This window comes from Heliconius melpomene, chromosome 19 (assembly GCF_056956725.1).
Source record: "Heliconius melpomene rosina isolate 202511_hmr_F chromosome 19, ASM5695672v1, whole genome shotgun sequence".
Lineage (NCBI taxonomy): Eukaryota > Metazoa > Arthropoda > Insecta > Lepidoptera > Nymphalidae > Heliconius > Heliconius melpomene.
The window spans coordinates 10176438-10203573 of NC_140407.1; the positions used below are offsets into that span (position 1 = coordinate 10176438).

General features: G+C 31.5%; 1 protein-coding gene across 1 annotated transcript in view; it reads right to left on the bottom strand.

Moving 5' to 3' along the window:
* The window catches only part of Cad86C (Cadherin 86C), a 79423-nt gene that overhangs the window by 33456 nt on the left and 18831 nt on the right, over positions 1-27136 (bottom strand). The window contains exon 2 of the mRNA XM_085202993.1: positions 24789-24888. The gene's annotated coding sequence lies outside the window, so the exon portion shown is untranslated. The remainder of the gene's footprint in view (positions 1-24788; positions 24889-27136) is intronic.

Here is a 27136-nt window from a genome sequence, read left to right on the forward strand (position 1 = left end):
TGAATGGAAAAACGTGTTAGATTCTTCATAAGATCCGAGAACGACACGCCGGGGCAGTCATTCATTAGATCCGTCTCATGCATATTGCTTCACGATGATTTAAAAAATTATAATTTATGGTTTATTTGAGTGTCGAAAGACGTACAAGAGGGTGTTGTGTGGGCGGGACTGGCTGCTTGGGGATTGCTTCTTAGGATGCAACATAGCTTATACTCGTAGTTGTGTTACGAATCGTTTGTTCGTCACAATATGTTTATTAATTGTGTGTTTGTGTGTGTCTATTGTTATTTAATATGTTTGCACGTTTATCTCGAACGATTCATTAATTAAGTACACTTTCTATTGATTTCTTTTGTATTCTTTTAATTAATTAATTTGTGTGAAGCAATTTTAATATTTGTGTGTACGATTTCTACTCAAAGAATTTTACGTAGAAGAATGTTACGAGTGAAAATCAATCAATTGAGTAAGAAAAATATTTAATATTTTTATATCCGCGTTCTGGCAACGAGGTAAGGCGCAACGTTGAGTTCTGCCACTTCACATGAAGTTCCTCCAGAATTCAGCGGAAAGTAGGGGGGTGTCTAAACACTAAGCTCCCTCTGCCTGCTGTGTGCGGGATATAGCGTGAAGCTGATTTAATTTAAGTTTAATTTTAAAGATTGATAGGTACTCTATTGCTATTTTTTTTGCATAACTTACTCTGCCCTTTATTCAGCTTTGCTAGTAATCACGTTAATATAAGATAACATTCTTTAAAATGACCTTTTCTATTATTACTTATAACCTTAAAATGTAATATCGAATAATAATCAATTCAATTAGCAGCTCGGTACGGCGCCTTCTATTTCTGTTATTCGGAACGTGGACGCCAAGATATTATTACGATTGATTGTTATAAATGATATTTGACCTTTTGACACTGGTTGGATAAATCAACTTGACTTGTATTGTTAGTACGCAAAGAAGGTTTCGTTTTCATGTTGTTACCAATACAAGCAGTCACGATTGGTTACAAAAAATGTTTATTATTATTTAGTTATGGTAAAAACTATAATATCCTACCACTATATAATAGCCTATCACTTGTTATGCTCTATTTATTATATACTATGAGTTAATTATGAAGATATTTGCTGTTACAGTTTGGTGAAACATAAGTGTTTCATCTAATTTTAAACTTCCGCTGTTAATTATGGCGCATACTTGGACTTCGTACGTAGATCAATAAACGTGCTAAAAATCCTCATCTTTCGTCTCCATATGCTGTTTTGCATTAAAATATTTATTTTATAGAAATATATTATATTTTATGAGTTATTACAGTAGAAATTTATTTTACCATATCTGCTATACGGTAGTTCTAGCTATGCAAGACCTTGCCTTTCATCCTGACATAACAACATATTACATACTTTTGTAACAAAAGGTAGGTACACTAATCAGTAAGTACCGTTGCTTTATTATTAATTCACAATAATACTAAGTAATATAAGAACGTAAACTTGACTATACTAAGACCACGTAATATAATTGGTTCTGCCTATCTCAAGAACACAAAAACCACCTGCTTATCAGAGCTAGCGGTATACAACAATGATATAAAAGTTAACTGTTCCTGTGCCCACATTGATTTCGGCAACCACGAACACGGCGAGTCGGTTAAGTAAGAGCGTAAAAATATCGAATAAAATATCGATTGGATATCGAGATCCTAGTCGTGATCGATAGAGAATCGAAGTGTCACGAGCGGGGTTGTCGACCTGGGGTCAGGGTCGGGAATGCTCGATCGCATGCGCGAATATTATTTCACTGCGATTTCTTCGATGAGTGTTGTTATGTGGTATATCTCATGTAACCGCTTCATTGTTATGACCAGGCAGGCTTTGAGTTTGATATAGAAATGTCATGTTTGAATCATGTACAGGTTTATTTACAGTTCAATTCAATATTGAATTACTTTTTTTGGTTCTATACGTTATTCTTTATATTAATTTGAGACACTTAAGTGACGGAAGTAAAATCGTTCGATAAAAATAGTCTATGAAAATTGTTCACTGAGAGGGATCGAACCCACACGCTTCACGCTGTATCAGTATCACGCAAAGAAACTGGGAACCTAGTGTTAAGATACTCCGATCCCATTAGGTCACATCCGTTTCCCACTTTCCATCGCATATAGTATTTTTTTTTTATTTTCATTTGTATTTGATTGTTTTTTCATCAATGCAATACGAATTGAACTTTTAAATAACTTAAATTCACGTAAACAATTTACAGTGTTCAATAAAATATATATTTCTGGATGTGAGGTAGTTATACACTGAACTATGACTTGAACCTCTATATATTAAGATAGTATGATAAGCGATAAGCAATTCGTTCTCTGTCATGTCGACTCGAAGTCAAGTTGAACGCCAATTTCCGAGTGAATGGTACCAAATCACCATAAACTCATCTCGATATGGAGTTGAGAATAACGGAGTATTCCCAATAAGATGACGTATACAATTTATATCCGACCTTTGTCTATTTTGGTATTCAGATTAAAGTCCCATTTCTATTATAATGTCTGCATTGATTACAGAATATGGCTTTTTTTATTACAAATAGTATGTAACGCAGTAAATTTTGTTATGATTATTTTTATTTGACAGTTGATTATTGTAAGAATTTTAAAATTCTTTAAAATTATTAAACTTACTAGCTGTACTATAGATATATGTTAGAAATTATCAACTTAATAATGTATTATTTTTTTAGTAATAATAATATGTTATGATAACCATGTCACTGGTAGCTTTCTTTAATATTGGAAAATATGACTAAAATGTAATAAATAAATAATAAATAATCTTAGTGATTACAAATATTTTGTCATAAATACACAATTTTAGATTCTATTTTCATCAAAACAATGAAATAAAAGGAATGTCTTCTCTCTTTAAATGTTTTTTGAATAATTTATCTTAACAAGCAAAATCGGTTAAGGTAAATATTGCAGTGCAAGAGCAGAGGTTAATCGCGAGCCTAAAGCTAGAGTTACACCAGGTAAAGCTGTCGATAGATAACTTACGTATAACGTTATATGAAAGTTATGTCTGCAGATAATCTTAAAAGGTCACCTCTATTAACATTAGTTTATCATAAGATTGTTTGGCAAGATTTTTAAGTTAACATATCGATTTTCTCATGTTTAAATATTTTAAATAGGTTTGTATGCGATGTATACTATTTCTTTATAGTACGGTAGACATTGTAACAAAAACTTCATAGAATTTTATATAAAACTAGCGGACGCGCGCAGCTTTGCTTGCTTATTTAGGGATGAATTCTAATAAACCATGAAGCACGTGTTCAATGAAATATTTTTAAGAGTCTAAGCTTCAAATCTTATAAAAATCGGCGCCGATTAAAATTTTTTTCCATACAAACTTTCAACCCTTATTTCACTCCTTTAGGCTTAAAATTTTTTAAAATCCCTTCTTAGTAGATGTCCAGATTACAGAAGTAAACATCTGTCCAAATTTCACGTTTCTAACATCAGCGGTTACGGCTGTGCGTGCGTCTTACCTCAGTCAGTGAGGACAAGTTTTACTTTACTTTACTTTTATATATACAGATTAAATTTTACTTAATTTTATCCTGACTAATAAAATAATTTATAATTAAATTCATCCTACGCACGACATTACGATGCTCATATCGACGACTCTTAGAATGGAGTTCCTAAATCGAAATTACAAAAAAATATCTCAGGTAACACTTAAAAAAAGGTGATTATGGAAATTTTAATGAGGCCATAAATCACATTCGAAGCGTTGATTAGTACAGTATAGGACAAATTGGAGATGCACCCTTTCGAGCCTACGTATCTAAACAAGGGTCAAATATTTTTTTAGATAGACCGCTTTGAATACAGCCTGATTTTATGATTTATAGAAGCTTTTATCCTATCCCGGCTTCCCCACACTTTGTTTTGATTGAGATTCCTTTCAGAGTTCGAAAGATTGATTGTTCTTTATGGTGTGGGAGTTTTTGTTGATTGGTTTCGTGTGTAAATATTTTTCGTAGGTTAAATTCTTCGCTTACTTTCAAAAAGTTTCTTTTATTTTCTATCGTCTTTGTTATTCACCGACTTTTGATATCTAAAATCGTTGGATTTAATTTCAATAACTTAGTTTTCGATAGTGGAAGCAAACTTTATATTCGTGTGGCTTCTTTGAGATATGATATTCTCAGTATCGACCGCTGTAATTTTTGTATCTTCGCAAACCCTTCAAGGTACAATTGCAGAGTCAAACGTCGAGTTTTGCTGATTACTGCCTTGAGCTGTTTTCTGAATTCTTGTATTCTTTTATGATAGATTTATTATTTTGCCTCTCTGGTTCTTTCGGCTCTTCTGGCTCTTCATTGCCTCATTAGGCGGAAAGTGGGAATGGAGTGCCTTAACACTAGATTCCTTTGTCTAACCTGATATAAGAGGGATACAGCGTGAAGCTGAAAAATTAAATAAATTGAACACATACACGGAACTTATATGTACCTACTACATACATATGTAACGGTTGGGTTCTGTTCATGTTTTCTTGACAATAACAGATTTTGTCATGTTTACCTTTAGCAAGGATGCACGAGCTCAGTAAATAATGTCGCTCGGGAAATTGATCTGCAGTTTCTTTTATAGTCATCGGTAACTCGTGTCGAACATAAAAAGCTGCACTGGAATCTCAACCTTCGGTAGAAACTTCTAGAGTTCTTTCAAGGTTGATGATGCCCAGCATCCAGGGACCAAACACTAGTTAGTCACGCGCGAGTGCAATGGTATTTCTCATTAGGTGGGTCGTAAACACTTCTACGCTCACCAATGTCCTCACGTTACAGTTTTATGACTATCAAACATTTTAAGTAGTTACATGTAATGGATGTTGGGCATTAGGTGAATTAATGAAATATTTTTTTAAGGATGGGCTAAAGCGCTCATTAGTTGAGCAACGTGTTTGTGAATTTTGAATTAGATTTTAAATAAAATGTACGAAAAAAATAATAATATTATATTATATTTATTATTGAAATATTAAACTTAGCTACCAGGTCTTTTAGCTACTAAACGGCATTGCCCTACGTATTATGTCAGCACACGCGTAGCAATATTTCATTCAGAACGATCATAGAATCAGTAGAGCAAGAGTAATTAATTCCATAGAGACATGACCGGTGTATCCTAGCGTATATTTACTTCGCGATTGAAACGTCTCGGGGCCCGTGTAAGCTATTTCCGCAATTTCTAAGTAGTGATCGTGTACCGACAATGGGTTGTATCGTGTGGCGTCTAATCACGCGGGGTACTGTTAGCCCTCGCCCAGGGCCCCGGTGTGCCTGTAATATGCGTGCGAATGATCTGATAGTCATGCTTAAGCCCTTACCCTGTGTCTGATGCGATCTCGCGGTCCAGGTCCTTAACAATATGTTACATTACATATGTATGTATGTTTCTCATAGGAGGATGCATTTGCATTTTGTTGTTAGTACTTCGTTAAAATATCTTCATTTTAATGTTATTAAGCATCTTTGGCTAGCTGCGCTCGTCTAAAAAAATATAGTTTATAAAATAACAGTTTTGTCTTATTTAGTTGGCTCGCCATAATTGAAATTATTTGTTTAAGATGTTAGAAGAAAGTATATACTAAAACTCTTTGAACATTTGTACATTTGTTATACCTTTAACTTAAAGGCCGTTTTAAAAGCGTTAAGTTGAATTTGAACGGAAATAATATCGAAAACAAGACATTTAATTAGGGCCTGCCTTTATATAGCCTTGTTGTACGTTAACTAGCACTTTCATAATCTGACGTATGTCTAGAAATAGATTTATAATTTACTATACCTGAGAATGAAACCCTTTGTGTTGTGTCAATTCAACGACCACTTTTATCGTTGGTGGTAAGAATAAGCAACAGATATGGCGTCAATCAATTTAATAAAATATTCATTGTTGTAAAGACATGATTTACCGCCTTGTAACTTTACAATCTGGAATCATTTACTATCTAGACTTCCAATATATCAGTATTCGCAATCAAAGGAATATTTTATTTTTCATATACAATTTTAATATTGCTTCCTTTCATTAGATTTTATACGACTTTCATTTCAAATACAATTTTAACTGATATTAAAATAGTTATATCCATTTTATAAATATAATCGCAGAGTTCATTATTAACACTCGGTCGCCATAAATTTTTCAGTCAGTACATTCACATAACAACAACACATTCACTTACGACAAACAATGTTTTATTAACAGTGGTGTACAAAGCCCGTGAAGGGTCCGCAACAGAAATAAACATTTATAAATCTCTAGCGGGTTATATTTAATCAGCATTGCCCTCTCAGAGCGCACGTTTGTAGTTAAAGACTGAATTATTTTAATCCTGAGCACGAGATATCTTTTATAGCAAACTCCGTGGGTCTTTGTAAATCAGCTTAACAGACATATGGTATGAGTTGTATCTTCTTCATATTATATTATTGGAATAGGTAGGTGTTCTTTCACTTGGTTTCATATGAAGATTAGATGAAAATCTTGTTTTAATTATATCATAAGCTTTTACAATGTACTTTTATGTATTTTTTTGCATACATTATAACATCTTTAGACCGCAGCTTGTACTAATTGATCGTTTACTTGTTAAGCCTTAAAGCTGAAACCTTTTACGGCGGAATCCTTTTAATGCTATTAACAGGTTAAGTGCGACTAAGACGCTACGGTAGCCGCGCAGGTATTCTTAGTCACGTTTAGATCACGTCTGTTATTTTATCTCATAATTGCATAATTGTAGAGTGTAATTTGCGTGAACTGGAATTTGTCTCTATACTTAATTTCAATATTCTTTTTTATTTAGCTCTATGCTGTATCCCGCGTTTAGGGAGAGCCTAGTGTTGAGACACTCCGCTCCCCACTTTCCGTTGAATTTTGGAAACATCGCGTGTTGAGTTGCTGAAATCAACGACGCCCTTTGCCTCGACACCAGCGCGAAGAAATGGAAATGCGGAGAACTAAGATTCTAACTTTATTTAATCTTAATTTTTTTTTTTTTACGATTTTTAATTAAAATATTATAGTAATAAATTGATCCATTAGTAATCCAGAAGCACCTAACTCACGCCCCTTTATAAAGTAACGCTCACAGGAATAAGCCTCCTGTGACCACGATCGCGGTTATAAGGTGTCTAATGAGCTTAACGCCGTCCTCGATAAGCAATGAACTGCAAAAAAATATTATAAATCTTATTTTTCAATAAGTAAAACTGTTTCTAAATGTTTTTTTTTTAATCTAGAACCACCTTTACCTCATGTAATACAGCATGTTTATTTATACGTGTGTTGAATTTTAAATATAAATAATAACAAGTTATGTTGCTATAATTCTACATAAAAATGTCTGCACTTTAGATGAGTGGCGCTTGGCGACATTTGGCGCCGGGGGCAATTATGTTGGTATTTATTTTAATACTCGATGGCGATTGCACTTATCGATGATGTGTGTCTATTCGATTGTATGTCACAATCGATCTATTCGAATGCTTACACATACACAGATTTAAACTTAATGTAAGTATTGCATTTCATTATAAAGAAAATATACTATTTAGATACGATCAATATTGAAGTGTTAAAACATAGTACAATAGTAATAATAAATTGCATAAGTAATTTTGTTATTTGTGCAATTGATTATTTTATAAAATCGGTTAAATATCTAAAAAATATGTAATAGTCCTACATATTAGATTTTAATAAAAAAAAATACGAGATAAAGAGAAAAATAATTTAAAAAAAAAGAATTGAAAAATAATTCAATCAGATCAATATTTATTAAGACAAAGGTTAAAAAATTGAACATAGCAGAACTCGAACCCGCGCCTCCTGGTCGGGTTCCAGGTTCGGGTTTGAGTCCCGCTACGTTTAAATTTCCATACTTTTTCTTAATAAGTATTGTTCTTCCCTAAATTGTGTTTCTTCAACGTCACACCCATGCATCTCTTTGTTTGACCAAAGTATGATAAACCATAGTCAACTTAGTTTGTTTACACCTGCACACTGCAAATGAATATTACTCTTACCTGGTCTCAAGAATTGGTTCACTTTCTTGGCTTCAAAGATCTTATTACACCTATATATACACGAGTACTTACAATATTTCTGGGTAAATGGCCATTATTGCGGTCAAATGGTAAGAAGCTTAGCGCCGACCCCACAAACTTACCACGGTATAAAGACAGATTAAATACATATACTTTTTTATTGTTTCTTTTATCCAGTAATAAAATTATATTATTATTCAAATTTTACCTATTATACACAGACAGACTACAAATAGTTATTTGTATAAATTTCTTCTAACACAAATATAAACAGTTATTGCCCTGCCTACGAGAAATTTGATACTGTCATATTGTTATAAAATTATCTTTCATTATGCAACCTTAGGCGTTATTTAGCGTTAACTTTAGGTTATAAATAAAACATTTTATGTACTTTACGTTAAGTTAACATAGAAGAACGAAATGTATACTATAATTAAATCGTTAGTTATAAAATTTTATACACCAGTTCAAGCTATTCCAATGTTATAATTAAGTTTATTTTTTATACTATCTTCGTAAAATCTAATTAGCAACGTTATATATTATAGCCAAAGCCTATGGGATAAGTAATTTTCCTTCTTGAATATAATTTATATGAATAATATAAGTAGTATGTAAAACTGATTTACAAATAAATAATCGTGCGATCGATTTACGTCAGCTAATCATCTTAGCTCAGGCTTGGGCAGCATTGTTAGGAACTGAGGTAGTTTCTTACACAACATGTTACATCAGTACCAAAACTCTGAAGCCATTAATTATGTTTTATGGGTCTTCAATGTTCGGGTCGAAGGCTGCTTTGTTATGCGCCTTAGGAAATCTCAACGGGGTCAGTAGTTAATGAGACGTATACAAATTACGATATTTGTCACATTTCTTTATTGTAAATCATTGTTTGAGTGTATATGTAATTTTTTTTAACTTTTGTGTTTGTAAAATATGTGAGAAGGAATATAGAAATAACAAGTAAAATTTTATACGTCTGAAAATTTTCAGGCATGGTATAAACGTGACAGTCGTTTTTTAGCTGCTACAATTACATTATACTTAGTATTACACTTTAAACAGAAATATTTTCAAAAATATTTTATAGAAATAAGTCTTAGAGTCTGTGTAGGTACAATTTATTTTAGGTGGATGAGTTTTGCAACAGTATCCGTATTTACATATTAAGGTTTCGTACAACATATCGTAGGAGTGAAACATTCGAATTTCACCAACAGACGGTCGGTAACTTACGGTCACGTTGAAAACATAATCATACGATTTATAATATATGTATATAGTCTATATATTTACATCTTTAAATAAATTTACTAAATTTAATTCATAATAATAGGCTCTAAACTTAAATAAATTCATCTATATATATAAAATCGAAAGGTCACTCACTCATCACGAAATCTCAGAAACTACATGCGCTAGGAATCTCAAATTTTGCATAGGAGTTACTTATAGGACGTAGGTGCTCGCTAAGACGGGAATTTGCAATATTCGACTTCTAAGGGGTTGTTTTTGGGGTCGAAAGTTTGCATGAAACTTCGTTACTACAAATGCTAGGAGTCTCAAATTTTGCATAGACGTCACTAGGACGTAGTCATGGAGACAGAAATTAAAAATAACATAGTTCACGCGGGTGAAACCGCGAGCGGGCCGCTAGTAATAAATATAAATTAACATTTCAACTCCGTGTGTGAACGTGTATAAACATGATCCGAACTAAATCATAGCAAAAATAACAATTTATAATGACATAATTAATTTAAAAAAGAGAACTCATTTAGTTTAGAAGTTTTTATATTATCTTTTTTTACTTTTTGGATACCGGTCATATGCCATGCATGCGGTTGCACAAACATTCATGCGATTTAAATTTCAATTTCACAATTTGAGCCGCACGTACTAACTGACGTAGTAGCATTCTTAAATAAATAATCATTTTATAAATAAATAGGTCCCCAGTATGAAAATGCGTGAGAGAAAAGTTATAAATAGCAATTAATCAATGCGATTACTTAATAATAACAGTATTGGTCACGGGTAATAACGAACGTAAAAGGAAATTCACACACTGACTAACGGCATATAATATCTACTGGTTATTTTCTATATATTTCTTACGTTGATAGGTAATAGTAGATTTTTTTTATATGACACCTAGCTATAATATACGTATGGTAGAAGATTTTTAATTAGTAAAGAAATATCATTAACTACTATCAAAAACTGCAATTTATTAATTTACTGTTAACTTCTGTTTCTTGATAAATTTAGAATTTAGTGATATAATATAAATAATTTTCTTGTCTTGTATAACATAAAAAAAAATTAAAGTAACATGGTTATTTTAGTATAAGTAATATTTTTGGCTTAGTTACTGCCTAGTCACTCCGTTCTCCATTTTCTGCCGAATTCTGGAGGCATTGCATATTGAGTGGTGAAACTCAACGCCGCGCTTTGCCTCGATACTAGTGCGAAGGAATGAAAATATTAAATATTACATTTTCTCTTTTACAATTATTTAGTCTTTTCATTATAATTATTTAGTTTTTTTATCAAACTACAATATAAGCGAATCATGTAAGTATATGAACTAAAGCTTAGTTAATTGTTTTCTGTTATTTGGACATGTTTTACAATATAATCACGTTTACAATTATTATTACATTCGAAACATGTCGAAAGCGATTAGCAAGCTTAATAATACGTCTGTCTAAGTTTGATTTATGCGCTCCGAGCAATAAGCTGTTTGTGTATAGATATTTGCATTTCCAGCAATCGGTTTACATTATTTTCACAATACATTTACATTTATGATTCATCGAGTGCTAAGCATATAAATTAAGATATATTATAATTCACTAGCTTAGACTAAAGAAACGTTAAGTGCCGCCACTCAACACGCCACTCCCTAGGTTCCCTCTGCCTATCCTGCTGTATGGGGGGTACAGAATTAAGTAAATTTAATTTTAATTTTATTTTTTAAACAAAAAATAATAAAAAAATAACACAAAAAGAACGCGACGGTGCATAAACGTATTCTGTAGAGTCATCTCATTGAAATGTGAATAAATTAACATAAGTGAGGCGAGCTTTGCGATACTGCACACGGGTTAGGGAACGTAATAAATATTCGCGGTGACGAGATGCCTTTATTTAGAATTTATTACTATGTACCGATACAGTATTGTTTTTCTTAAAACAAGTATCAAAGGCAAAAATTTCTCTACAATTTTCATTGTTCTAGTTGTAGGTACACATTAATAAATATCGAAAAAAATATTGTATAAGAAGTAAATATTCAAATAAGCAAAGTAATTTTCTTACATTTCATTTCTTACATCACGACATTGCTTTCTAAAGTAATCTAGATAGTATTCGTCTTATATTGGAAACAATAGTCTCATAATTGAACGATTAAATTATGTTAATAATAATAAAGGTAGCTCATTAAGAGAAAAGTTCCAAACACTTTTATATCTGCCCGGATATCTCATGAAAGAATATTAAAATTTTACATGTATTCTTATTATTACTATAAATTATAAAGAATTTTACTTTGTAAAATTACTATTTTAAATGTAAAAAAAATAAAGTATCTTTACATAATCCCAGGACATTCCTTTGCTTACGCGAAACCGTATATAACGACCTCTCAAATCGTGATGGCCGATTTGTTGGGATTTGATAAGTGGACATAAACATGCCGGAAGGTATCTTATTATACAAGCTTATATAATCATGTCGAACATAATACGGCGATTTAACGACCACTCATGTAAAAATGTATGGGCTGGCACAGAACAGTTACCATGCTGCGAGTACTGCACGGCGTTCTATATCGGCTGTTATCTATGTGCGCCCGCGCATTGTTAGTTCCGTGGACGGAATAACAAGTTTATCTGAGCTATTAGTAAATATTAAATTTCAAAAGAGCTTTATTTGCTGCCAGCTGTGCTATTGCTTTGCTATACTATAGAAATTTATATAAAATATATTTTTCGTTCGTTTAGTAAAATTTGTTCTGCATTACTGTAATTATTATTGTTAATATCAATAAACAAGAAATAAGTTACATAACGACAAATGTACGTAGCGAAAATACCAATTATTCAAGTGCATGCTTTTAAAGGGCAGTTATTATAAAGTGACAAGTCACTTTTCCCTTGCACTACCGTAAAATCATATGTTAAGTTTAGCTCGCGTGAGAACCGTAACTATCTACTTGTTACAGCTTGCGTGCTAAATGTGCAAACACGAATTTAAATATTCTTCAGCATGAGTTATGACGCTTGGCCATGATTATCTGCAATGTTCCTTGGATGACAGGGAATAGTGAACGTTATGGTGATGACGATATCATGCACACCATACAAAAGCCTTTGTAAAACACGTTAGTGGTCATATTTGCGAAATCGCGGTGTTCAACTAAAACAAGTGCCATTTTGACCTGTGAATGTGGGATCGCAGTTTATTCTCAGTGGACCGTCACGAACTATTTTTCGCACAGAGACTGTCAAGTAAATTTATGCCTTCATTTCAAGAACATTATTCAATACATGGTGCACGATATATCATGTGAAGATCAACAAAATAAAATAGAGTGGTGGAGTCAGGTTCGGGTACTTAGACAAATATTATTTTCTTTTAAATATACAGGGTGGAATTGTCAGCGCCACTTTAAATGAAACCACAGTTTTAACTACTCTATAAAAGCCTAATATAATTCGGAAAAAAAAATAATTCCCAAAAATGAAAAAAGTTTTTTTTTTCAAACAAAATAAATAATAAAATTATCGTTTTAAAATAAAACGCCATTTGTAAAGTATAACATAGGCACGCACACACTTACCTGTCAAAGCGGCAACGTCGCATACGTATGTGTGCGTGACACGAAATACAGGTATGGATAAAAATCGTGAAATGAAACAAAAATCCTACATCCAAACCGTTGAGGTACCTTGATTATTTTTTTTAATTCTAGGTTTGAAATATTTTACCCTACATGCAGTTTCAGTAAAAAAAGCGCTGCCTCTTCCACCCTGTATTACATTTTCTTTTACTGAAAAAATAAATCAAATCAGCTTAACGCTGTATCGCGTACACACCAGGTTAGGCATAGGGAACCTTTTTACGTTCCGTTATCCGAATTCTGGAGACATTGCATGTTGAATGGCGGAACTCAACACCGCGCTTTGAGAACAAAATGAGCAAAGGGAAAATGTAAATTTAAATTGTTATTTCATTTCCTCAATCGAGAAAAATATATGTGAAGAACGACCTCACAGCCGTCGTGTTACAGTCACACTCTTGCGCTTCTGGGTCACGACAGCCACATTTTCTGATTTCAAATAATATGAGTATAGTACAGACCGTCCTAATTCCAGTCTATTATTTAATGTTCACTATGTCATTACAGCGAGTGGCAACCGTGATTGTATCCGCAACTGGTTAATTCGTACAAGCTCACCTAACAAGTTTGTGGTTATACACCGGCCTATTTGATTAGCTCCTAGAACGCACCTATGTTACGAGTACTTTATGTCAAAATTTATAGCTAAATTCTGTTGCATAAGAATATGTTCGAAATATACCAGAGGCTAAATAGATCATATCAATAGATGTATCTGTATGGAGAAAATGTATATTTTAGATTATGTGAGAAACTTATTTTTGTTTTGCAATTGCAAAAAAAATAATTGTTTACTTAGTACAAATATGTTTCCATTTTGTACGATTTTAAACAATATAGCTTCACTTTTGTATTGTAATAAAAACAACTATAGGAAATTTAAAATTAACTTTAAAGAATAATGCAATGAACATTATTATTGAAAATTATAAAGAAGAGTCTAGGCGGCAATAAAAGATTGAAGAAATGTTTCACATTGTGAAATAACGGTCGCTCTTTTGTTGTGTACAAATTTAATAGAAAATTGTCCAGTTATATTTCATATTGTTGAAGCTAAAATTGTTCCATTTATATTCTTAACAATACAAATAATGTATAATATCAATAAAATTACAATTTAAAGTCTTTTCCAATAATCTATAGTGTCTAGTACTAAATGTTCATGGAACCAAAACACAATGATATATTTGAAATTTGATAAAATACCTATTTACTTAGATATTTTCATATATAATCTTCTATATAAATATAAAAATAAACTGCCGAATTGTACATGCAATTTTTAAAAGATTTGCTTTTTTGTGTTTTTTATTAGTAGGAATTAGGTAGGTTTATAAAATACTAGCGACCCCCTTGCGGCTTCGCCCGCTTTTACTACTGGATTATTCATATAATGTATGTTTGCAAAGCACTTAAGATAATGTGAAAATTAATTAAACTCTAATACAACCCGCATTTTCGTAGTTCCAATAAGGATTTTCCGATTGTTTTACTCGGCAAGGATTTTTTAGTAGGTATCGTAATTTTAAATCTGTACTACTAATCTTTTCAAGTACTTATTAAAATATATTTAAATGACTATTTTTAGATAGTTAAATGACTATTTTTAAACGGAAGAAATTATAAACAAAAACCTACCTACTAATAACTACTACAAAAAATATGAAACCAAATATATCGCGCTGAAATACATAATACATTCAACTCCAATTATCCAATACGTGCAAACGCATCTAAATCTTCGTTGTTATGCCTCTACAGCGGGCGGGTTTTATTTTTCGAGCTTGTGGTTAATGCTGAAGAGGGTATTCTGTCCCTGATGAAAAGCAAGCACTACGTGGCTGCCTGTGAGGAAAATTAAATAGAATGCATCGGCCGGGAATCGAACACGGGCCCGCGTGGCAGGCGAGCATTCTACCACGGAACCACCGATGACTGCTCATGACGCGCTTGTATAAGCAAAACGTCGCGGGGCGCGTTTCGCAGCAAGGATGTTTTGATATTGTAACAACTTCTAAAGTACTTATTAAAATGAAAAAAACAGTAAAAGACAGTTTTGATCTACATTAAATGGCCAACGTAACTAATATACTTATTTATATGCTGAGAGTAAGGGATAAGTAAAACTTAAGTCGGCACAGCTGATGAGTCAACGGCGTGATGTGTCAACAATTAAATGCGTTTTTCTCTAAAACTATTCGCAATTTCGAAATAGTGTAAAAAGCAAATTTTATCTTCGTTTAACGTACAAAATTAATAAAGTATTTTAAAGGATAAGGATTAATACCATTATAGAAAAATATCCCTCACAATAAAAAATATATTGAAATTACTATTTTTAGACAGAAAAATGATCACTACACGTTATCCTTAAAAGATAAAAATATGCTCTCGCTGACTTTTTTGTAGATCTTATTAAGAGGAACAATACTCCAGTACATTTTTTTCATGTAGTACTTACCATTAAAGCAGCGCATGCGCGAAAGTGTCTCAATGGGTAGGACTTTAGACACATTTATCGTATTTATGTTAATTTACATAAGAATGTACAAATAATAAACTATATATAAACCTTCCCTGAGAAATACTCGACCTAATGGTGAAAACCGCATAAAAATCCGTTGGGTGGTTTAGAAGAAGAAGAGTTAGAAAGTTCAGACAGACACGAAAAGCGACTTTGTTTTATAAGATATAGGATACATTAAAAATTATGGAGAAATTAAAGAAAATAAATATTAAATTTAAAATATCACAATAAATTAACAGGAGAACGTCTACCGGGCCCTCTAGTTTTATAATACGAAAGGTAATCATTAACTCCCGTCTACAGTAGTAAAAGATGTGAATTAGTAGAGTACTAACTTCTCTGAACGTAATAATTTTACTCAGCACTGTGCATATATTCATAGAAAGTTGAAGCTTGCTCCAACAATACGGGTCATATTTCATCAGTCTGTCAGACAATGGTGCTTAACTAATAAGATCGAAGTTGGTCCAAAACTAGTTTGACAAATGAAAGGACGGGTCACAGAGCAGTTCTATGATTGAACCACAATTGTTCAATTTCCTTCTAAGCATCGAACCTATAACTCGTCTCCAATCTTACGTAATTTTATATTGGTTATTTGTACAATTATTTGTGATGTCGTTATAGAAATCAATACCATTACTCATGGGAAACGGAACGATGGTACAGATACCACCATTGTGTCGTCATATCTTCGGGACAAATCTGTCGTTAGCAGTCTTTCTTGGAATATTAGAAAACTACATTATAATGAGAATTAGATTAATGTTATAATTATTTTAATTACACTTTCTTATATTAAGGATAAAATATTATACTAGGTTATATTTATAATGTCAGTTTATGATAGTAAATAAATATAGAAGGTATATGTCTATTACGCTTTGTCAAATGGAGAGCCTTTTTAATTTTATCTAGGTTTTACAGAAAGTCAAATGGCTTTTACTTTAAAGTTAATTTATCCACTAAAGACGAAAATGTAACAACGACGTAAGACGTTAACAATATTATTAAAATAAAATGTAATTCATTAATCAAATAATAAAGTATTTTTTCTTAAATTAATTCCATCCATCCATGCATCAGCCTTTCAACGTCTACTGTTGGACATAGGCCTCCCCTAATTCTCCCTAATTAAATTAATTACAGTGTTTAAATAATCTAAAATTTTATTTTAATTTGTTATGAATAAAATTATTGCAAATATATACTAGTCGAGTGGTCTCTACGTTCACATTACATGCTCTCGTACGTACTCGTAGGTACACCGCCCATGAGATTAAATTAAAGCATCGAAAGTCAACTTACATAATACCACTTTGATTCGATGATATAAGGTTACTGGCGCAATGTTTAACTCTTGTAATTTTGAATAGATATCATATTTATCTATCTATTTTCTATTTGTATATGTCTATACATACACAAATAGAAAATAGATAAAACTAAGTACCTAGTTAAGATAACTGATTCTCAGGTGAGACATACTGTTAAATTTTTGTGATATCATCTTAATATCATCATCACAGACAACAATTTACGTTAAAAAAAAATTATTATTAGATTTTATACAATAAGTTAGTTAAGCAAACGAATTCGAGTTTAGATAGGTAGTAAACAATATAATAATAAATAATTGGCTAAACGATTAACCAGGCTTATAAAGACAATACAAAAGTGTAGATCGAATCATACCAGTCCAAATGAACTTACCATTTAGACTGGCTGAATTTAGAAAGCGCAAATTTATTACTGTGAATAATACAATTACGCAAAGAGTATTGTACTTTAAACGACATAGCTCTAATACAGCCGCTGCTAGGCTGAACGAGAACGAGACACCTGAATCCAGAATTATTTATCGCCCGCCAAACTTTACTAGGTTTTTCAATTTAGTGTATTATAGTAATAATTTGTAATGGTTTATAATATAACATTATAAGTCTTTATTAACAGCTATTTGGATTGATATAATTGAAGTTCCTAGTTCACGAAACTTCTGGATATTACTTGTATATCAAAAATAATTTAAAAATTTGCCTTAGTGCTATCGAAAGGTATAGCTTGTTAAACAACGAAGTTGTTTTTTTAAAGCATACTCATTAAACAACCATATAAAAATTTTAAAAGTTTTTAATGAAAATATTTACTAAAATTACATGTACATTAAGTAGTAGTACTACAGTACAGATAGATAGACATTCCATATATGCCGATACTGAGTCAACATATACGATAGGTACGTACATATATACAAGAAAAAATATCCATATTAAAACAAGAATTCGACCTCTAACAGCCTTGCTAAGTATGTAGTACGTATAATTAACTAAGAATTACAATTAGCCAGCATTTCACAAAAATGGTAAGTATTAGTTTTATGAATAAAAAATATATCTATTTACGGTTTTTAGTACCTATTTAATTATAACATGGCTAATTACTCTTTTTCTTTGCAGTTAGCGTTAATTTTATTTTTAATTTATTTTACTTACTAATGTATATTGGTGTTCTTAGATACCTACTTAAGTGGCGTTAAAAATATGAAACATGGCGGCTCGGCGGTGCGACACCATTGTAATTAGTGCAACATTTTTTTTTCGAATACTGTAAGTTGGGTATCAAATTAATGGCCTCCATACAAGGATTTCATATCATGACTATCATTACTGTAATACTGAGAAAATAACTGTTAAAAACAAAAAACTCGACTGCATCAAACTAAATAGATAAAAACGAACTCAATAGTTAAGATTAACAGTCGGTTTTTTTTTGTTAAAAGTTATTTTAATATTATAATTTGCTATTATTATATTACTTAATACATTATATAATATATCTGTAACTTTTTACGCTACATGTATAAAGACAAACTATGAAGAAATATCTATTGAAATTTAACGTTTACTATGATATGAGATGGGCTTTATTATGAAAAGTAATTAGATAAACCAATACATATAATTCTGATATCTACATATAACTCATCGTGCCAGTACGTCGCAGTACGCTAGACAACCGTCAATGTCCCAGCATCGTAAAAACCTAAAGAGCGACGGCCGACATTTTATGTTTTTTTAGACGAAACTCAGGTTGCCTAGGTTCAAACCAGGTTTATCTTGTCCGGCCAATCGCATTTATATCAACTCGTTTGTGCATGTCAGTCAACATGTTCGGAGCGACATGCGGCGGGTGCTTTTATTGCATACCGTTATACTGATATAATGTCTTGATTAGTGATGCATGTGATTTTTTTTCTGGTAAAAACGAAGTGAAATGGAATTATATTTTTCCTGTCCGAAGGAATATCAGAAATTCTCTATATTCTCCAAGAAATTATCCCGCATAAAGTAGGATTTCAGAGGAAACCTAGTGTTTAGACACTACGCTGAAATCTGAAGGCATTGCGTGTTGATTGATGAACCCACAACCATTGCGTTTTAGTCACACGCTAGTGTAAAAGCTAAAATATAAATGAAATATAAATATTAATTAATGATTTGTAATTTAAATTTTAGCAAACAAAAATAAGTTTCAACCGTATTGTAAAATCAAAGTTTTTACATTAATCCCTCTGTGTGGTCTCAGATGATGCACGCTGATGCTTGTAACGAGCTCCTACGAATTTGTTTCTAGCTGTCTCGAGTTTCAATTTACTAGGTACGAATAACAACTTGATACATACATTACTTGTTTATATTTGAATCGTTGCATGTGTGTTTTCTGGTTCGTAGAACTTAAATCATGAATAATATGATTGGTAGCGCTTTAGAATAGTGAACCTTTAAACAACATCATTTTTTTACGTATAAAATACTATATTTCGTATACTGCTTAAAACAAATAAATGTCTCCAAAATAGGACGGAAGGTGGAGAACTAGGCAGCGCTTCCCGCTTCCTAAACCGTGATCGGGAAAAACTGGCAAAACTGCTGTTTTTATAAAATTTAAATTAAATATTTATGCTTTAAGAATTGAATTGTATTTATTCTTATTCTATTCAAGGAAAAGAGTGCAAATAAAATATTTCTATTACAATTAAGCACCTGACGGAAATAGGATATCCTACTCAATTATGCATCAGTTATCGATATTGTTTTAAAATGTACGCAGCATTATATGCATTTCCACGTAGCGATGATCACAAATGCATCGCCTATAACACGATGTGATATCTTAATTTAAATACTTGCTACGCGATAATGATCTTTAATATATAGGGACATTTGTAACAAATGGCTTGCCATTTTCTACATGTATAAAACCTATTCGTACTAGCCGGTTATATAATAAAGCTACCGTTAGAAAAAAAAGCGGCCGCATGGGGCTAGATTCAGTTTAATTAGGACCATAACAGGCTCGTACTATGGAGTGTAATAAATAAAGATAATGATGTAGTATGAAACAGATTGAATTGTTTTAATCTTCTCGGACTATTTCCATTTTGCGTAGAGGCAGAGATAAGGGACAAGTTATTCTTTTTTCTATTTTATTTTTAGAATACTTGCTAAGTATTAAGTTAAATCACAATTTTGTGTCACCAGAATTAGAAAATAGGTTTGTATGTCACAAATTGAACACGACGGTAATGGATTTGCTTTTTTTTTGCGGGGGAATGAAAAATTTTAAATTCTTATTTCCCTGCTCTGCTCTGCTGCTGCTCTGGTAACGAGGTAAAGCGCAGGCATTGCATGCCTGTTGAACGAGGTAAGCGTTCAACAGGCATGCAATGCCTCGAGAATTCGGCGAAAAGTGGAGAATGGAAGTATCTTAATAGGAACTGAGTATCTCAACACTCGATTCCCAGGCTTCCTTTGCCTATCTATAGCTAAAAAATAATAATAATAAAAATGTATCCAGTAAACTTGAACATACAACCACGCCACGCCATGGCAACACGTAATGACACAATTTTATATTTAATATTGCAATAAATCGTTTCATTTCGACATTCCTTAAAGATGATTCATGTACCCGTGTAGCTTTAATAGCGTAATCATGATAAAATCTGTCTGCCATTCTTTTGCGGTTCCGTTATGGTAATATTAGGTAAAAATAAAGGATATACAGAAAGTTTTTTATGTAATACGTTTTCGTGGTACGACAGACAGACAGACATTAATTTGTTATTTTCGTTTATACAATATAAAAACTAAAAGTGTATATTATTAATTCATTATCATTCATTATGTAATATTGGACCATCCGTTTCAAAGAACTCTACATTGAATATGCTATGTCGATGACAGGCGTCGCTAACCGATGCACTTGGACAAGAATCGATGCAACTCGCATCACATACGATGACAGTTACATATACTCAGAAGCAATGACCATTTTGTCTGTTAAAATGATAAATGAATTAAATCTGAAGAATATTGTAAAAGTATTTAATTGGAAAGAAATTAGGTAATATTATTTATAAGCGATATATGCTATGCTTGAATAAACAGTAGTAATATGTGTAGTGTAGAGAATGGTCTTTTCTAAGACTATTTTTTTTTAAATATACAGAGAGTCAAAAAATAATAATTTATTTAAATTGTCATATGAATATGATGAGTATTTCAGTCGGTCCAACCCAATTCAATTGATTCAGTTAAAATTCTAACCCAACAAAACTTCTCTCAGTCAAGTTATTAATGTATTAATTCCAAAATGATAACAATTTACTTTTTATTATTTTACTCTTAATTTAAAACATTATTTGTGTGCAATGAATAGCTTTAACTAGTATTTCTTCGTAGAAGGTGTAGGCGTCTATCTTCTTTATTATAAACATTTCTTACAAAAATATCACGTGGGCATAATACCAGTAATTTCTTAGGAAAAGGTCGGCTGAACTTATTTATTATTTAGAACGGTATGCTATCTTTTGCTACCTAGAACATTTTTGTTTAAAAAACTATAATAATAATGCTCACTTTAGAAGTATAATCCTTTATTTAATCCTAAATTTACGACTATGGCTGTAATAGTTAAAATAAGAATTAGTGTGGTCAACTTCGTATCTTGATTATGTATATTATATATTTATTATCTATAATCAATCAGTTTGTCACTATTGATATACTTAAAATAACCTGGAATGAACAACGCTAACAAATGCAGGAGAAAATTCGAAGCGGGAATCGAACCCACAATCACGTCGTGTTTGCAGTCATACGCTTTTCCCTCTGCACCACGATGGCAACATTACGGGGATGTAATATTCAGCGTAAAGTAATTGATATAACTTTTATATTTATATAACTTTTATTGACTTTGTTTTTTTTTCTGACTCTACTTTTAGAGGCACTCACACAAATGCAAAGCTCAGCTTAATCCTCGCAAACTGTACAAATATCGAAAAAAAGTGACATACTATTGACTAGATATTTTATTACTACAAGAGTAAAACCTGTTTTATTTCTTTTGAATCTGAGGTTAATGAAATCTGTGGCCTTCACAACTACCTTGACAACTTATAAGGGAGCCAATAAGTACAAATATAACAAAACAAGTAGTTAAAATTAGTATGTTACAAATTACTAGTAAACTAGTTGCTGAACGAGTTTAAACGGAAGGACGTTATTTTGTACAAATACAGAATATGTTTGTCTGTCCTTATGCGTTACATATAGGTAAGCTTATCGTAGCCTAGTACTCTCTACACGGGCAATTTATAATTGAATTTTATATTTCTTTTCTTTCTGATTGAAATAAGTCACGGTGTTAGGACCTGCAAGTCTACACGATGGCTCCTAAGCTAATTACAACGGTATATATGGGAGTAAATATATATTTTTTAAATATAAGTATATATTTAAACATATCTTCAATAAATGCTAAATATTAAAATATTTTTATATAAACGTTGCAAGTTGATCTGTAACTACTAATTTAATTTTACTTGTCAACTAAAGATTAATTGACAATTTTAAAATAGTCTAAAAGGTTTTACTTGATTTCTTGCTTTAAGATATTTCTAGAAACTACACATAGTTTTACAATTTATTTAACGAATGGAAGAGATGCACTGGTGTCTATTTTTTGTAATAAAAAATCTTATGCAAACTCATGCGAAAAGCTTAAGCCGATTGCTCTTGTCACGATCGAAGATAAGCCAAAGCGATTGGTCCACGAGAGTGAATTTAGAGACGGCGCGACGTTGGCATCTATTTATGGAATGAAAAGTAAAAGAAAAAATGAAAAGGAATCTGTAGACATTTTATTTTCTGTAGTACAAACAAATGTTTATAAATATTACTTTACTTATAAGTAATTAAAGATTCCTCAAATTCATGCATACATGTTAATATAACTATAATGAAATAAAACTTCATGAACCTAAATTGTATATATTTTTTTATTTTCATCAAGATAATTTTGCTGTGGAAGTTTATATCTTATTCGTTGTTTACTTCTTTATGAGCAGGCACTTCGTAATATGCGTTATAAAGATTTTAATCGTTTATGAACTCAAAAGTGGCATAATAATATCACCTGTTGTGGATTTTAGTCACCTTTTATCAAAATAATTACTGCTTACATTCATATAAAAATATTACTTTAATATTTGAAAGGTTTATATTGTTTGAATCCACCATACGTTCATATATTTTAGTAACTCTAGAATAGTTATAGATTGGCTTGGAAAAGCAATTTATTGCAGGTTGGAAATGGCAAACAGATTTATTCATACCGTGTAACGCATCAAGCTCGTACCTTGTTAAGAAAATACTATAACTCTATTTAATTGTTTTAAAAATAATTTATTATAATTTCAAATTCATTGTATCCGGCGAGTAGCAGGGTAAAGTAGAAGGAGCCTAGTGTTAAGACACTCTGCTCCCCACTACTCCCTGAATTCTGGAGGCATTGCATATTGAGTGGAGGAACTAACCAGAGTGAAGTGCCGCAAAAAATTAAATATTTAATTTCATCGAGTGGGAACCGAACTCATAAAATTAAACATATACAAATGGATATTCATTAAAAAATTATTAAACCAAAAAAAACAACGACCATAGCGCTAAGAAACAAGAGTCATCCACCGCTACAATTTAATTCAATCCACTTCACTCTCAACTAAATTGCTCTTTACTCCAGATAAAAATCTGAAGCAAGTAGACATTGTGGCTACCTAATGTCTTGACTTTCTTTCGCTCCATTATATTCCATTATGCCGGTTTTAGCTTCATTGTCGCTCATAAAGGATTTACTACCCTTTAAGTGTACATTTTCTTTGACAACCGAGATTAGCCTTTTGTAATTATCGTTAAGGTATTATGAATGGATCATAAAATGTAAAATTTTGTTACAAAACTTAATATTATAACATTTAATAAATTATAATACTTTTAAATTAGTTTTTTTTTGCGATAAATGACCAAGTTCCTTTACAGACATGTTATTTTCAAGACAGAGAAAATTAAATTATGTTTTAAAGTTTATAGTAAATCGTATCGTAAAGTTTATTAAATGAATATAGTTTACGAGTATAGGAAAAATTATTAGTAACTGACATAGCAGCTGTAAGTTCGATTCCAATTAAGAAAATAATATGTTATCATAAGATGACCCCAAGTATCCTTTCTGCATATAACATTATAAATTTACGTTTATTATTTTAAAAATAGAGTTGGTCTCTCAAGGTGTTGTCAGAGTGGTAGAGTTTAAAAATTTAAATAAAAAAAGAAAGAGCGATCCTTAGAACAATTTTGAAGTAAAGAGAGACGTTTCTACAAATATAAAACATTCTATAATATAATAAAAGTTTTGCTATAAAATATTCATATCTCTCATCATGAGTTATGCAGCTTGCTTAAGTCGCGAAATTATACATGGCGACGTGGGTGTGAAACGACAATGTGTTCAAGCTTATGGGAGATGTAAAACAGTGGATTTAGATTTCGTAAGCATATCATTTTAAATACACCTTTTACGTAAGCACAATGGTTGACCTCATTAAAAAACAACTCAATTTTGGAGACAATTAAGTCGTTTATGTCATTTTTAAGAACAAAGACTTATTCTTTATAATACTTTGTTAATCTAAGTTTATGTTATTACAGCTCCTTTAATCCAAGTAAACAACCATAGCCTAGCATATGCTTTGGAATTAATTATAGATAGAACAGTACGTGGCTCTTTTAATCTCTCTTGTGTTTAAATTGAAATAAATAAAGGAAGTTATAAAAAAAAGTTACATACCTGTTGCCTTTATCGTATCCAGGCGGATAAAGGTGTTCCAGCTTCGTTGCTTACTCCTCATCCTTTGAAAAGCACTGTCTTTAGGGTTGTATTTCTGTACCTGGAACAAACCAACTGTTAACATATTTCATCATGATTCACAGCGAGAGAACTTCAATTAAGAACAATTAGCAAGTAAAATTCGAATATTTGCTTCAATTAGCACATTACAGGAGAATAAGAGCAACCTCCTTATTAGAAAAGTCAATTGTAAAAGGCAGATTTACGATAACGCATTACGCATGCGGTCTATTGTCCACAGAACTTAGATAATACGGCGAAAGCTCGACTTACGAAATGTTGTGTTGGCCTAATATGGCACCAAATATAAGATGTGTTTTATTTTTGTAACTAATTAATTAGAAGATGCATAGATTTTTGAAATTAACTAAGCTAAGGCATATTGACGAACTCTAATAATAGGGATAGAGCTATGTACATTTTATTATTCAATATAGTGACTTATTATAATAACACTTTATTGTTTTCACACATTCTTGTTTTAGTAACATTAATTCATCCTAGATATACATAATATGTGATAGAACTTAGTCAAGCCCAAAATACACATTTACGTCTACATATACCAAGTAATATTCCCGGAACTGAACCCATAACTAGCTCCTTAAATTAACGTCATCTCAACTGTTTCAGACCACGACCATGTAAAACATATTGAATGTGTAATAGATTGGCAAGTCCACCGACCACCGTTAATTTTTAGTTACGGCAAGAAACAAATCACTCATAGCTACAATAGCAAGCACTATATATAATTTTGAAAGTGGCTCTACCTTATCTTAATTCAAATCTATATATAGTTGTCTTAGCTCATTTTAAACCACTTTGAATGAAAATTCCAGTCAGCCAGTTGTAATATAATATCAACAATCTTTTGTAGCTTGTCGTGACTTTACTTATACTATATAATTGTAGTGTTAATGTTTAAGTACACGTGCCCAAATACGTTACCCCGTCGATTGTATATCTTATGCTTAAAGGAACTACCTACAATTTGTTTGTAAAATATACATTTCGTTATTCCGGTTTAGGCAATAATAAAATACCTATATTATTTTGAATAGAGGGTTTCTTTTATAAATTAAATGTCAATCACGTATTTTTTTTTATGTCTAGGTGTCTCTTCACTTCGAAGTGCGCAGTAATGTTCCAACTGAGCCACAAAAATTTAATTACTAACAACAGTTCGACACTAGAAATTCGAATAAACAAGTATTGTTTATCTAATAATATATTCATATTTTTTTATATGCTTTTATGTACATTATTCCTACTTTTCTTTAAGAATAACATAAAAAAACTTTAATTACGTTTTATGTAAAATTAATCTTCATTTCTCAAATAAAATATACAATTACCTACTTGATACGGCGCCCATGTATAATCAAAAGTTGTGAGCTATAAAAAATCTCATATGTAGATACTAACAATTATTATTCATTTCGTTTTACTGATTCTAATTACTTGACAGAGTACTCGTAAAATAATTATTTTGTGCGTAAAGAAAATTGCTTATCATCTGAGCATGTTTCTTATTCCAATAAACATTTCTCTCTAAATCGTTAAACATCGGTGAGTCAAAGGTGAACTGTTAGAAAACTAATGGGAGGGAATAATATTTGTATAGGAAATTCTTCATGCCTAAGGGCTAGCACCGGATGTTTTATTTGTTTAGAATTTATGCCCAAACGAAGGTAAACATAACGGTACTACAGTATGTCGAACAAAGAGATACTATCTAAGAACTAAATAGTTAGCGAAACGTGAGCCAGATCAAATGAAGTTTTTTTAGAATATTTTTTATTTAAGGAGTGTAAATGTTGCTCTAGATAATGAACTTTTTAGTGGGTGTCTTTTTTGTAAACATTATAATTCATACGCACGATTTCATACAACATTTTATAAAAATGAGGAAAATATTTAAAATTATAAAGGTTTATCTCCCACATATTAACAAAAAGTTGAGTTATTGTTACTATTGTCGTTAAGGAGAATATAAAGAAAAGATAGATTCACACTTTATACGTATTATAAATTGATATGAAAGTAAAGAAAAAATCTATATAAGTATAACGGAAAAAGTTAATTTTAATATTGAATACGTTCAGAACGTTAGTTATACTTATACACAAATCGAAAAGCTCGTTTAAACCAATCAATATTTAGTATCTAGTTTCACAACGGAGATCAAATATCAATACTCGACTAGTTTTATTCTAAACAATACCTAGTACAAGTCGGCCACTGTTGATTAGCAGCAATTTACGCGTCAGCTCTTGCCCAAGAAC